General features: G+C 42.6%; 1 long non-coding RNA gene across 1 annotated transcript in view; it reads left to right on the top strand.

Annotated features, from left to right (window-relative positions):
* The window catches only part of LOC121035544 (uncharacterized), a 154727-nt gene extending 140588 nt beyond the window's left edge, over positions 1-14139 (top strand). Inside the window, exon 2 of the long non-coding RNA XR_005792944.1 lies at positions 13902-14139. This is a non-coding gene — a long non-coding RNA (uncharacterized LOC121035544). The remainder of the gene's footprint in view (positions 1-13901) is intronic.
* Positions 14140-14484: the final 345 nt, after the last annotated feature.

Raw genomic sequence — 14484 nt, forward strand, 5'->3', positions numbered from 1 at the left:
TATAAGAATATAAATATATACAAAATATGTATATAAATATATACACACATATATACACATATTCATGTATAGCCACATATATGAAATATATGTGGATATTTATATATGTGTGCATGGGTATACCTGTGAGACGTGTTTTACATATATATACATATATATATAATTTATACGTGGAGACTTGTGAAAAAACTGCCTGCTCTTATCCTACCTTCCCCAGAAACTATGCCTTCAGTTCAATTGTTGAAAATTCAGCACTTTCAGAGATTTAAACTGGGTTAGCAACAAGGCTTAAAGAAGTGGGGGGGGGGGGTTGCAGAGAACAACCTCAGAAAAGTTATAAAAGCATAATTAGGTGAAACATTGCAGACCTAGAAAGCTGTTGAGAACTGACTCCCCACCTTACCCAGACTATGTTACACTGTCTAAATTCCCTGGATAATTGGCTTGCTTTCCTCCTCTCTTTCTGCCTTTACCTCAGTAGGAGTATTCTCTCTCCCTCTTTTTTTGTTTTGTTTTTTTGTATTCATTTGAAAAAACTGCTAAATTCTAATATTTTTGATTATATGTGTAACTTTGAACCCCACCTCCCCAATCCTGAATATATATATATTTTTCTCACTGCAGTGAAGCTATCACAATGAATATTAAGTATCATTTAGCCAAGCACATATTTAACCATTTATTCAACCAGTGAATGGTGGTTGAGACATCTTATTATGGAATAATGAGTGGAAACAAGGGCAAGTAAGGCCTGTTCCCTGCCCTCAAATAGGACACAATCTATTGGAGGAGGTTACTCTGCATATAAATAATTACAACGCCATGAGATAAATGCTAATGGAAGTATGTGCATGGAGATGAAGCATGTGATTGCATGAAGATCACAGGGGAAGAAACCTTTTAGCAGAATCTGGAAGGAAGAGTAGGAAGGACATGGTGGTCTAGGGGGATAATGGCATCCCGGCTAGTAAGAACGGCATTTGGCAAGGAGAAGAAACAGGTGATGTTTGGGGAATGAACATCCGACTTCAGCTCAGGTCATGATCTCCCGTCCTTGAGCTCAAGCTCCGTGTTGGGCTCTGTGCTGACAGCTTGGAGCCTGGAGCCTGCTTCGGATTCTGTGTCTCCCTCTCTCTGCCCCTCCCCTACTCGCGCTCTGTCTCTGTCTCTCAAAAATGAAGAAACATTAAAAAAAAAATGTTTACATGTTACTAAATATGCAAGACGCAAGGTTCCAAAATTACTTCTCTTATCGGGTAGAAATAAGATATAAAATATTGAAGCTGATCTGTTGCAAAGAAAAGAATTAGGTGTCAGTGAAAAGAGTAGGTGCCTGGGGAAATGTTGGACGCTGGGCTTTGAATTTTTCATTTTCTTGAAAGAAATATGTCTTGTTCCAATGGCTGGACAATGCAGTTTAATTTGGCAGATTGCAACGTGGTCATGATAACATGCCACATTTGGAAGACTGTTCATTGCGGCCCAGAGGGAGGAGCAATCTGAACTGGGGACCTCAACCACACCCCAAAAGGATGAACATATTTTCTTCCTTGGAGGTAGAGACCACAGGAAGGGCAGCTTCCCAGTTTGGGAAGAAAAATACGATTTAAAGAGCTGAAAACATCAAGTGATTCTTTCAAACTGTATTTTGATGAGGTAAGTGTAAATGAATGAAAAACATATGGATTCTATGTTCCTGAAGATCCATACAGATTTGAAATCAAGGAACAAGGAGTTTGTGGCAAAACATGCTTTAGACTTAATCCAAACATAAGTGTTTGAGAAATCATTTGGAATTTTCATGAATCTACATAGAAATTCAGTTCTGCATCTTTCCATTATGTGCTCTGTGAATTTCACTCAGAATCCAGCCCTTCTGGAAATACAGCGCCATTTATGGGGGGAAATGGCCTAAACGGGCTTGGGAAAACTTAGTTATTATGTTGGGTACACAGTGACCCCAGGCCAGTCAATAAAATCATCAGCTCCTAAGACAAGCTCTCTGAGACCATCACAGAACCCCTCGACTACTCCCTACCCCAGTACGCAAACATACCCTTTGTACTAATCAGATTTTACTAGGTTGGGCTACAATAACAATCTTAGTTCCCATATCCACAAGGGACTTTTTTCTCATTCTTGTCTCATTCACATTGGCTGTGGGAAAGCTGAGGTTCATGTGCTGTCTTCGTTTAGGGGTAGGAAGGAAAGGCAGGGACATTCAATCTAGGACACTCCATTCTTGAGCCAGAGGGAGAAAACCAATGGCAAAACCACACAGTGGTTCGTTAAACTTTTGCTTAGAGGTGGCATAGATCACTTCAACTCATGGTTCATTGCTCAGCGCACATCGCACATCCAAGCTTGACCTTGGTGAAGCATGAATACACTTTGTACAGGGATGGGAGGTGTTCGGGGAGATGCCCCAGAGGGAATGGCCCAAGACGGAGGGCCGGCAGAGAATTGGAACAAATAACACAGTCTAGAGCGTTCATTGTCCTTTAGTATTATTAGAGTTTGAAAGCGTTTATTCATTGGGGCACCAGGGTAGCTCAGTCAGTTGAGCATTGGACTTCGGCCTCGGTCATGATCTCATGGTTTCTGGGTTGGATCCCCGCATCGGACTCTGTGCTGACTGTGCGGAGCCTGCCTGAGATTCTCATTCTCTCTCCCTCTCTCTGCCCCTCCCCCATTTGCTCTCTCTCTCTTTCTCTCTCTCTCTCTCAAAATACATAAATAAACTGAAAAAAGTTTACTCATTTACTTAGCATCTCATCTGCTTCCTTCAGATTTGCAAGCTGCGTAAGGTCATATCGTATGTTCATCACGTAGTAGGTGTTGGTACTTAAGAGGTGCTCGATAAATATTTGCTGGATAAACAAATGAAATTTCTGCTTTTCCTTCTGAGAATTGGGCCTGTTGCTATCTGTTCTTTATAGGAATGCTAAGAAAATCAAATGAGAGAATAGGTCTTCTTTCCACATTCTCAGGGCACAAGATTGCAGCAATGTTTTGGGACAGATAACGTGAAAGCTTTCCAGAACGGTGAGAAAAAAAAAAAAATGCCCTCCAGAAGGGAGGTTCTTGCATATAATTCTCAGACTTCCTTCCAGTTTCCAGCCTGCTCCCCGCTCACCCCATCTACAGGCATCAGTAGGTCTCATTGTCAGCAGGAATTGGTCTGTTCCTGTATTTTGTCTCTGGGTGAACTTGTTCCAGGATATCTAGTCACATAGATACGGAGTGCCTTATCAAGACTCTGGGCTTCTCTATTAACGGGATAAGGGTAGTCTTTGCTTGCAGTCTTTAGATAGCCCAGGGCCAGACAATAACTCATCTGTGCTACTTAAAAATACCTCTATGAGAGCCTCCACCAGGTCAGATGGACAGAAGTGGCTTGAGAGCCCAGTGAGAACATCTGATCTGTTGCTGGGGACTTAAGAGTTTTTAAAGAAGTGTTTTCAGATAGGACCTCCAAGAGCAACCCATATTGTGTTCTCCAATTTCCCAGGGAAACAGCGAGTGTTCACATATATATTGTGGGCTAGCCTTGCAAACAGGGAACTGACAGGATTCACCGCGCCATAATCATGCTACTTTTTCCGTATTCTGGAGCTTTCAAACCGTGCTCATTATTAATCACAGCTCAGTTCACTCGACACAAGAAACAATTTGGAAGTTTCGATGTGTCTGTTATACTTCTGGGTGTTATTATTACAGTTAAACATTTCTCTGTCTCTCCCTCTTGTATGGATACAGATCACACAGACTTGTTTCTCTGGCTTCCAAGTACAGACTCTGGAGTTTATCCTTTACTAACCAAGCTATTTGGGGGGTCCTCACCGTCTTGGAAGCTTTTGGGGGGGCCTGGGCATTTACCAGTTTCAACCCACTCTTACCAGTTCCAGTTACTCTTTGGTGACTCCTGGGGAGCCTCTGTCTTGGGAGCACAGATTGCTTTTCTCAGAATGCCACTTAATGACCCGTATCTTATCCCCATATTAAGTGTAGTGCAATCTATGCAGGGACTGTGGTTGTGCCTAGCTGCTTCTCACTTTCTTCCTTCAATGCACATCCAGAACAACTTGGAGGAGAATGAGTCTTCTCATACCTTAGTAGCAGAGTCCGGAACTGTCGACTTCTCGGCCATGCTAGTCGGCTGTAGCAAGGACATATACCCAATTGCTGCCTGCCTGGACGAATGACACTATGGGAAGTGAGCTAAGGTTCAGGGGAGAGAGGATACAGACACACACCTCTCTTCCCATGCCTTTCATCCTCCAAGTCAGAGGAATGCTTTTTGAAACAACACCGTATTGTTCCCCTTGTCCCTTAAGTGCTGGTTTCTTCCAGACCCCCTTCGAGCCCCTTTTCCTTCTATCGATGACCTCCGGGTAGCCTTAGGATTCACTTTGCCTCTACATCTGATAACCCCAAACGTTTAGCCCATGTTTCTCTTCTCTCCCCAAGCTTTTATATCCGATGCATAACGGACGTCTTCATCTAGAGGTGCCATAGTAACTTCAAATATCATATGTCCAAAATAACACCGCTTATTACCGTTCTCTTCTTTAAAATTTTTTTTTCAGTGTCTATTTACTTGGGAGAGAGAGAGAGAGAGGCAGGAGCAGAGAGAGAGGGAGACGCAGAATCTGAAGCAGGCTCCAGGCTCCGAGCCGTCAGCACAGAGCCCGACGTGGGGCTCCAACTCACGGACCGTGAGATCATGACCTGAGCCGAAGTCGGACACTAACTGACTGAGCCACCCAGGCGCCCCTACTGTTATTTTCAAATCTGCTTTTCTCCCTGTGTGTGTCCCCCTTAGGGAATTGAGTCTGACCTATTCACTTACCCTGGGCTAGCTTCCTTGCAGCAATAGACTGTGAGCTCATCCCCATAAACCTCAGTGATGGAGCCTGAAAGGTAATAGGCTATACATGTTTGTAGAAAAATGATGGAACAGGGGCACCTGGAGGGCTCAGTCGGTTAAGCGTCCGACTTCTGCTCAGGTCATGGTGTTGCAGTTCGTGGGTTCGAGCCCCACGTTGGACTCTGTGCTGACAGCTCAGAGCCTGGAGCCTGCTTCGAATCCTGTGTCTCCCTCTCTCTCTCTGCCCCCTCCACCACTTGCACTCTGTCTCTGTCTCTCTCTCTCTCTCAAAAATAAATAAACATTAAAAAAAAATTTTTTTAAATGATGGGAAAAAGTGAGTATCATCACAGCTCATGATGTGTTCAAGCATGGCCTTGTCGGTTTCAGGAACTTGGAGAAGCCCTGGAGGGGTCTGGACAAGGACCTTGATTAGTTCATTCTTCAAGTGGGGGGATCAAGAGGAAGTTTAGTCCAGCAGCTAAGACACAAAGTCTGGAAAGCATGGTCCTGACAGGCCTTATTTCACATGAGTAGTGACCCGGGCCCCCAGACAGCTTCGGGAATACATATAGGCAAGCAGCAGGAGATGGGCAGAGCCCCTCGGAGCCATAGAAAAGACAGACAAAAATCAAGGCCGAGGGACTGAGTTGTTCCCTCAGTAAGGAAGCGCGTGGTTCTTGACTCAGGTATGCTGATGGGGACACTCCTCCCGTGAAATGACGTAGAGACCCCGTGTACATTTGCTCAGATCTGGGACCAAAGGATCTGCTGTCCATAAAGGAAGCGTGGGGCTGAGGGCCAGAACACGATGCTGGGACTGCTTTAATTCCTCCTGTGCTGGTCAGGCTTCCCCGTGAGCCTGAGGAGGGACAGAGAGAGGCACTCAGTGGGATGCTAGCACCGAGGGGCAGAGATGTTGCTGCCAATTAGGCAGACCTAAAAAATCCTAAAAGTCTGCTCGGGTCCTATTTAGAGCCTTAGTCTAAACTCAGTTATTAAAGTTGATCTAGAAACTGAGCGAAGGGTACAGGTGTATGTGCAACTTTTTTGTAAATCTAAAATCATTCCCAAATGAAGTGTTTATTGAGAAAGCATTTAATAAAAATCATCAATCCCCTATTTGTTCCTTTTTAAATGTTTATTCATTTTTGAGAGAGAGAGAGAGGGAGAGAGAGGGTGGGGAGGGGCAGAGAGAAAGGGAGACACAGAATCTGAAGCAGGCTCCCAGCTCTGAGCTGTCAGCACAGAGCCCGACGCGGGGCTGGAACTCACAAACCGTGAGATCGTGACCTGAGCCAAAGTCGGATGCTTAACAGACTGAGCCACCCAGGTGCCCCTCGATCCCCTATTTGGAACCTAACTAGGTTTGGAAAACTGAATTAAAATGAAGCATCTGGGAGTCTGCCGCAGAGCCAAGTCAAATAGGTGGGGGATTTTTTTCTTCCTGGTGGCAGAAACTTCCAGGCTAGCTAGGTTTAGCCGTAGAGGATAGAAGGACATTTACTGAGAAGACAACTTCTTATTTTATTTCTTACCATCTGGCCCTACTACCAGGACGGGGGTCAGAGGTGGCGATGAGCTCTGGAGGGAAGCACAGGGGGCAAGGGAGCCTGGCTGCTTCTTCCACTTTCAAACTCATCAACTCCTGCTTGTCCTCAGATGACCCAGGGAGGCTTGCTTCTCGAAGCTGCCAGTTAACAAGCAAGGTTGCCAACGGAAGTCAGTTGCTGTCTTCTGATGCTGGAACTTACAACCTGTCATTTGTTGTCCTTTGTTGTCCGCAGAACAGAGAACACAGCCAAGCCAGCAGGCAGGGGGAGTCTGTTGGGGGAGCCCAGACCTCATTGGAATGATGCAATTTATTCACACATATCAAGGAAGAGCAATAAATCCCTGCCACCGTGAGCCTTTCTCTGTCTCCCAGTGGTCAGGAAACAATTACGATGAGTGTGGGCTGGAAAGAAGCTAACACGGTGATGATTTTGCCTTAGATGTAAACATAGGACAAAGAATGGACACAATGGTCACAGTGCAGGCATATTCACTAGCCTGCATGTTGAACAGCATCCTTAATGCGACACACCCTGACCTGTCTGAGAGCCAAAGCTCCCAAATATATCGGCAAGGAGAAGTGGGCGGACTCATTGAGGGGCTTTCTAACAGCCTGAGAGAAAGAGCACTCAAGAAGGAGAGAGGGAAAGCTTGAAAGCGGAGACCCAGGAAAACCAGGTACACATGAGAAATCCCTCCGGAGCGTTATTTTATCAGTGCAGATGTGAATGATGGACAAATAATCCGTGAGGTCGGCAAGAAAAATCGAAATTATTTCTACCAGGGCCAGCTTGCAGCTGGAAAGCGAGAGCATGCATTGGCCAGGAATGTTAGCATGCACCTGTTCAAGCAGCTTCCAGACTCACCTCCTTCTACTCACTCCGTTTCTGCCGGCTTACCTTGGATTGGGCAATGACCAGAAATTCCAGGTGGGGAGGCTGTTCAGGTAGAATCAGCTGAGGAAAGAGTCTGGAGACCCGCTGGGGCCAAAAGATACATCGTTGTCTGGGCAGCCCCGGGGAGTTCGCTGACTCAAGAGGAAGGTCGTACTTACAGAGATGAGGCATTAAAGGGGCCCAGGTTTACCAAGGCACTGAAGAGGGACCCATGAGAAGCAGATTCTCTGCAGGGAGAGGAGAAAGTATTAGGGCAGAACGGGCCTCAGGGACACATAACTAATTCCCAAAGCAAGTGTGGAGTAGTAGGAAGTACCCCAGCTCGAGAAGAATGACCTGGGATCAGGTGGAAACATTCCTGTGTTACCGTCCTATGGTCCTGGGTAAACCCCAGGCAGCTTCCTCAGATATGAAAAGGGAACCTGCCCTTTCTATCTTCAATGAGTGTTAGGAGAACCAGTTACAAGGACACTTAAAAGTCTTTTAAGCAAATGCAAATTGTGATTGAAATTGTAGATCAGATAAGACACCTCTGACCTTGCAAGGACCAATTGGATCTGTTTCCTCCCACACTTGCCTCACCTTTTGTGAGGCTAAGTGCGGGTTTTATTTTATTTTTATTACTTACATACAAAGATCTTCTTTCCCCCTTTTAATTCACACACATTACAGAGAGGCGCTATTTTTGATGACTAGTTAGGCTGTTCGGATATTGTATTTACGGTGAAATCCCTACTGATATTTCTCTATTGATTTCTTTTCCCACATCCATCACAATTGCTTTAAAATACCTACAAATTGACCAAAACTCCCTGCTCAACAGTTCTCCTTTCCCATAATTCATTTCTTTCAGTATCTTGAGATAATCAATGAAGGATTATCTATGTATCTACATATCTTTGTGTTCCACATACACACACACAGCATCTACCTCCAAGGAATACTGGGCCTTCTGGAAATACTGGGCCATGGATTATCTTGACTTCCCTTCACACAAGGAATAGATATTTCCCCCATTTTATGGATGGAAAACAGAGGCCCAGTCACTCATGGGATGAAGATAATAACTGATTAGATCCTACCTGTCTGCAAACCGCAGTTCTCGTATATCCTATACCGGAGTCTTTCTCAGTCATCCCAGATGGAGGAATTGACCATGGCTCCTTTTAATCTTTATTTTACTCTCTGTGCAAAGCCACAGTCCCTGTTGGGGCTGGGATGGCTTACACCGGGGTCTGGGGGGATGGAAGGAGCCAAGACAAGGGTCTTAATCCACTACACATCTACCCCAAACGCCTCTGGTAACACTTTCCCAGTTGGTCTGTGTATCTGGAAAATTGATGCTGTGCCGGCTGGGTCTCGAGTGCCCCCTCATTGGAGCCTGCGGTTACCCCACCAGTTGCTCAGAAAGCATGGAGCACTTGGCTATGTTATCATACACCTTCGAGGCATAGCATATGAATCTTAAGGTGCTAGGCCAGAAGAATAGATTTTAAGAGCTCAGGGGAAGAGAAGCATGCCTGCAACCTGCTTTCAGCCCAAGAGTCAGAGGTAGATGATTGGATGTCGTTACAAGAGAATTCCTAAGCCTGGGGACATAATTAACAGAACTGTGGCCACCTGCTGTCAGGTGCCAGCATTGGGGGTAATTAGTAAACCGGGTACCTGAGGATCACAAGGTCTAAGACAGAAAAGAAGCAGAAAAAGAACATTTAAAGAAGCAGAATGAAATCCCAGAAAAGACCTTGTAAATTCAAAATAGCAGTCTGAAAAAAAAAAAAAATCAATTGGCTCCTTTATGAGTGGCTGATGCAACAATAACCCTGGTCTAATATCTCTGGACCTATGTGCCCGGGGTCAGGGGCTCACCCCACCATGTCCAAAGCCAGCGTCACTGCGCTGCAGGGTTCATCCTAGGCATCCCGCAAATAAAGAAAAGGGTAGCAATCGATACGGGACATGACGAAAGCCCAGGAGAGCCAAAAGGAGTTGGCAGGTCACGGCGGAGAGAGGCAAGAGAAACAAAAAAAGCCCCGGAGATGTCAGCCTCAGATTTCTCAAACAACACAAAGGATGTTGGATTTCAATGCACACTGCTTGGCTCTGTTCAGAGTATAAAAGGGAACAAGGTGGTCAGTGTTAAAGGAAAGAGAGGAAAATGGCTGACGACAGCCTTGGAGCTGAATTAAAAAGCACCAAATTAAAGGCATGTGTATTGAACTGAGAAGCTGAGTGGGAGTGCCCTTCCCCAAACTCTGCAATTACTAGATTTGGTACCTAGGTTCCCAGGCAGCCCTTCCACAATTCAGGGGTGTCAGGGAGCCCAGGATTGCCCCGAATCACCCTCTGCCCACAGCCTTTCCCTCATTTAAAGGTTAAGTCCTTTAGTTTATTGCTTTGATTTCCCCTAACATGCAAACGGTCCTGAGGAGACGTAACCTGAGTGTGAATTTCAGTACTTTTCCCCAGAGCATGTTTGATCGTAGACGTCACAAGGACAGATTTACTTCCTGTCTTTCACCTTTAACCTTTTAAAGACACTGGCCAATTCTCTAGTGTTTCTGACCTGCTCTGCACAGTAGATAGTAAGAATGATGACCTCCGGAGTTGCGCAAAATGGTGACTCTGTAGCCATAGGCCCCAAGCTGGTTTCTCCTTGACGTTGGTATCTACTTCAAGGTCAAGCACTCTTTGCTCCTAAAGCTTTGGGTTTGCTGTGCTATCTGCTTGATTCCCGATCTTCCTTCCAGCCTAGGACCAGATACAGACTCTGTTGGGGCTCTTGTTCCCAGATCCCTAGGTTTCGCCTAACTTCCAACTCCTAGGACCCTCTGGGTCTTTCCCTACTCCTGCCTTGTCCTTACTTTAATGTCTCTAGTCTTATCTCCTTCAGTCTTGGTTTGCAACTGCCCAAAGGATCATCCCCTGCTCATGGTCATGGTATGAAGCTGAATTATATACATACATAATTTAACATATACATTAGCTTGTATATATCGTGTGTATAAATAATGTACATACAAGCTAATGTATATATTAGGATAATACAATACTATAATATATGCATATATATATTTCATATCTTTAAAATTTCTATCAAAGGAAATTTCAGAACCAGATCACTTCAGTGGTGAATTTTACCAACCATTTATGGACAAAGTAAAGCTAATTCTACACAAATACTTCCAAAAAATAAAAGAAAAAGGAACTATTTTAATTCATTTTATGAAGTATTATCCTGATACCAAACTAGACAGACATTACAAGACAAGGAAACTACAGAATACAATCTTTCATGAGCATAAATGTAAACCCCCGCACCAAAACTTTGGCAGAAATATATCAGAAGGACAATACATTATAACCATATAGAATTGATCCCAGAAAGGCAAGTTTGGCTCTGCCATTGGAAATCAATAAAGAAAACAAAATCAACAGATTAAAAAAGAAAAAAATATGTAGTCATTGAAAACAGATTCAGGGGGCACCTGGGTGGCTCAGCTGGTTAAGCATCTGACTTCCACGAGGTCATGATCTCGCGATTCGTGAGCTCGAGCCCCGCGTCGGGCTCTGTGCTAACAGCTCAGAGCCTGGAGCCTGCTTCAGATTCTGTGTCTCCCTCTCTCTCTCTGTTCCACCCCCACTCTCTCTCTCTCACACACATACACACACACACACACTCTCTCTCTCTCTCTCTCTCTCAAAAGTAATAAACATTAAAAAACTTTGAAAAAAAAGAAAATAGATTCAGAAAAAACTGACAAAACTTAATATGAATTTATAATACATAATAAAACATCTCTCAGAAAACTACCTGACAGAGACCATCTGTAAAAAAAACCTTCAGCTAGAATCATCTTTGACGGTAATTAATGTTTTCTTTCTCCCAAAAAATCAAGGAACAAGACAAAGATGTTTGCTCTGCTATTGGTATTCCACACTATATTAAAGGTTTCAACTGGAACAATAAGCTAAACAAACAAACAAATAACATCCAGATTGGAAAGGGCGAAGTAAAATTGTTTTTGTTCTTGGATGACATTGTATATGTAGAAAATCCTATGGAATCTGCAAAAAAGATATAAGAACTAATGAATGAATTTAGCAATGTTACAGGTATAAAATCAATGTACAAAAACCAGTTGAATTCCTAACTATTAACAATGAACAATCAGAAATTTGAAGAAAACAAAACCAAAGCGTGTGGAATAGCGTCAAAAATATACTGAGTAAGAAATATTATAAAATGTAAAAACCTTATAAGCTAAAAGCTGTAAAACATTGCTGAGAGATTAAAGAAGACCTGAATAAATGCAGAGATAGGTGTCTTCCTACATTAGGACAATCAATATTATTAAGAATTTCCCCCAAATTGAACTCTTTATATACAATGTGATCCTAATAAAAGAGCAGGTGTTTTGTAGAAATTGTCAAGCTGATTCTGAAATTTGTATGGTAATATAGATGACTTTGTATAGTCACAACAGCTTTGAAAAAGCATAACAAAGTTGGAAGATTAATGCTATTGGACATCAAGACTTAATTAAAATTAAAAGAATAGGGGTGTCTGGCTGGCTCACGACAGAGCAAGAGATTCTTTATCTTGGGGTTACAAGTTGAGGGTAGAGGTAACGTTAAAAAAAGCTACAAGAATAAAGACAATGTGGTATTGCCATAAACATAGCCGAAAAATAGACAAATGGAACAAAAGAGAGAGTCCTGAAATGCCCAAATATTTATGGTCAACTGATTTTTGACAAAGGTACAAAGGCAATTCAGTAGAGAAATGAAAGTCTTTTCAACAAATGATTCTGGAAGCAACCGATATCCCCATGCAAACAAGCAAGCAAACAAAGAAACAAACCCTCAGTCCATACCTTGCATATATAAAAATTAACTCAAATGAATCATAACCTAAAATGAAAATTTAAAGTTATAAAAAAATCTAGAAGAGCTTTAAACTATAAAAATTCTACAAGAAAAGATTTTCAACACTGGCCATAGATTTCTTACATATGAACCAAATGCATCAATCCATGCAATAAAAAATTGATAAAAGTGGGCTTCACCAAAATTAAGACCTTCTGATGTTTAAAGGACATTGTTAAGAGAATCAACAGACAAGTCACATACTAGAAAATAAGATTTACAAGTCACATTTCTGATTAAGGGCTTGTTCCCAGAGTATCTAAAGAAACTGCAACACTCAATAATAATAAAAAAATAAACATGCAATAGAAAGGAGACAAGGTGCTAGAAAAGACACTTCAGCAGAAGAGATTTGCAGATAAATACATGAAAAGACATGCAACGTATCATTCATTAGGGAAATAAAAAATTAAAACCCCAAAGAGATAGCACTATACAACTATTAGACTATCTAAAAAAAAAGACTGACAACACAAAGCATTGGCAAAGATACAGAAACATTTCAACTCTCATACACTGTTGATGAGGATATAAAATGGATATGAAACTTGAAAAAACAGTTTGGGGAGGTACATCAACAGAAATGATGGCGTAAGTACCTCAACATGTTTTCTCTTCCATAAAAACAAGGAGAAAACTGGCAAAATTTGTCATATGCACTTTTTCAAAACTCTAGAAGTTACAAGTTACACAAATGATTGCAGCCATCCAAGGAACAATTATTAAAATGTGTGTGTGGGGGGGGGAGGGGGTTGTGTGCTAAATCTTGGTAAAGAACAGTAGGTTTTATAACACGTTAACTTGCTGTATACCAATCTCTTGTTGTTCAGGCCTGTAGTAATTCTCTGCAAAATAACAGCCAGCATTCTCAGAACAGCCTGGAAGACACTGGAAGGAGCAGAATAAAACCAAAGCTCTTGCACACCTCAAATACAAAGAATTGTCATTAGTTGACCTTTCTGTTGGTCCCCTGGAAGACTGTCGCTTACAAGAAAGCATGTATTTGATCTGACTCAGAACTTGTTCAATATGAAAAGCCTTCTTCCCCGGATGCCCTTGTCAAGAACAGTTACTGATTAGTGTTTTAACTTTGTGGCTGCCTGCGGTGGGGGATAATGACTGGGGTAAATAACAAATGAATCAAAAGTCTTAAAAGGAAAAGTTAGGATAAGAGAATTTGCTTAAGCAGAAAGTGAAGGTTAAGACAGTTGTCAATTATTTGGCTGTGTTGAAGGTGTTCCCCAACGCACACACACACACACACACACACAGCCTCTTTGAAAAGACTAGAAGATTCGTTTATGGCTGTGGTAGGCTGATTAATGGCCACCAAAGATGTCCAAATCCTAATCTCTGGGACCTGTGAATATTACCTTACATGGCATAAGAGACATACTGATGTTTTGAGGGATACTGGGAGGGGGGATTATCTTGGCTTACTTGGATGAACCCTAAGTTTACAATAATATGTGTCCTTACATGGGAGAAGGTAAGGGATATTTGACACATAAATAAAAAGGCAATGCGTGGGGCGCCTGGGTGGCTCAGTCAGTGGAGCGTCTTTTGCGCTGAGCATGGAGCCTGTTTGGGATTCTTTCCCTCCCTCTCCCTCTGCCCCTCATCCATTTGCTCTCTCTTTCTCTCAAAAAAAGGCAATGTGCAGATTACAGAAAGATGCTACACTGTTGGCTTTGAAGACTGAAGAAAGGCCTATGAGCCAGGGAATGCAACTGAAGAAGGTGGAAACGACAGAAAAACAAATCCTCCCCTTGATCTTCTGGAGACGTTGCGATCCTGCTAACACCTTTATTTCAGCCCAGTAAAAATTATTTCAGACTTCTGACATCCAGACCTATAATAGAATAAATGTGTGTTGTTTTAAGCCACCGAGTTTGTGGTATGTTTTTATAGAGCCACAGAATTTACAGAAATCTCTATCCAATCATTAGGCGACCACTAAGCTAGCCAAACAGAGACTTCAGTAGCCACACATGACAAATAATAAATACTTTATAGAATTAGTTCAGAAAATTCAGTAAGCAAACAACTACTATAAGTAGAAACAACAACAACCCCTGGAGAAGGAGGAGAATCTGATTTCCAGAATTGCCAGATTTAATTATTTCAAATATCCAGTTTTCAGTAAAAATTTATGAGACTTGGAAAGAAACAAGTAAGTATGGCTTCTACCCAGGGAAAAAAGCAGTCAAAAGAAACTGTCCCTGAGGAAGCTCA

Source organism: Herpailurus yagouaroundi, unplaced genomic scaffold (genome assembly GCF_014898765.1).
Source record: "Herpailurus yagouaroundi ecotype Mexico unplaced genomic scaffold, PumYag 161, whole genome shotgun sequence".
NCBI classification, from domain to species: domain Eukaryota; kingdom Metazoa; phylum Chordata; class Mammalia; order Carnivora; family Felidae; genus Herpailurus; species Herpailurus yagouaroundi.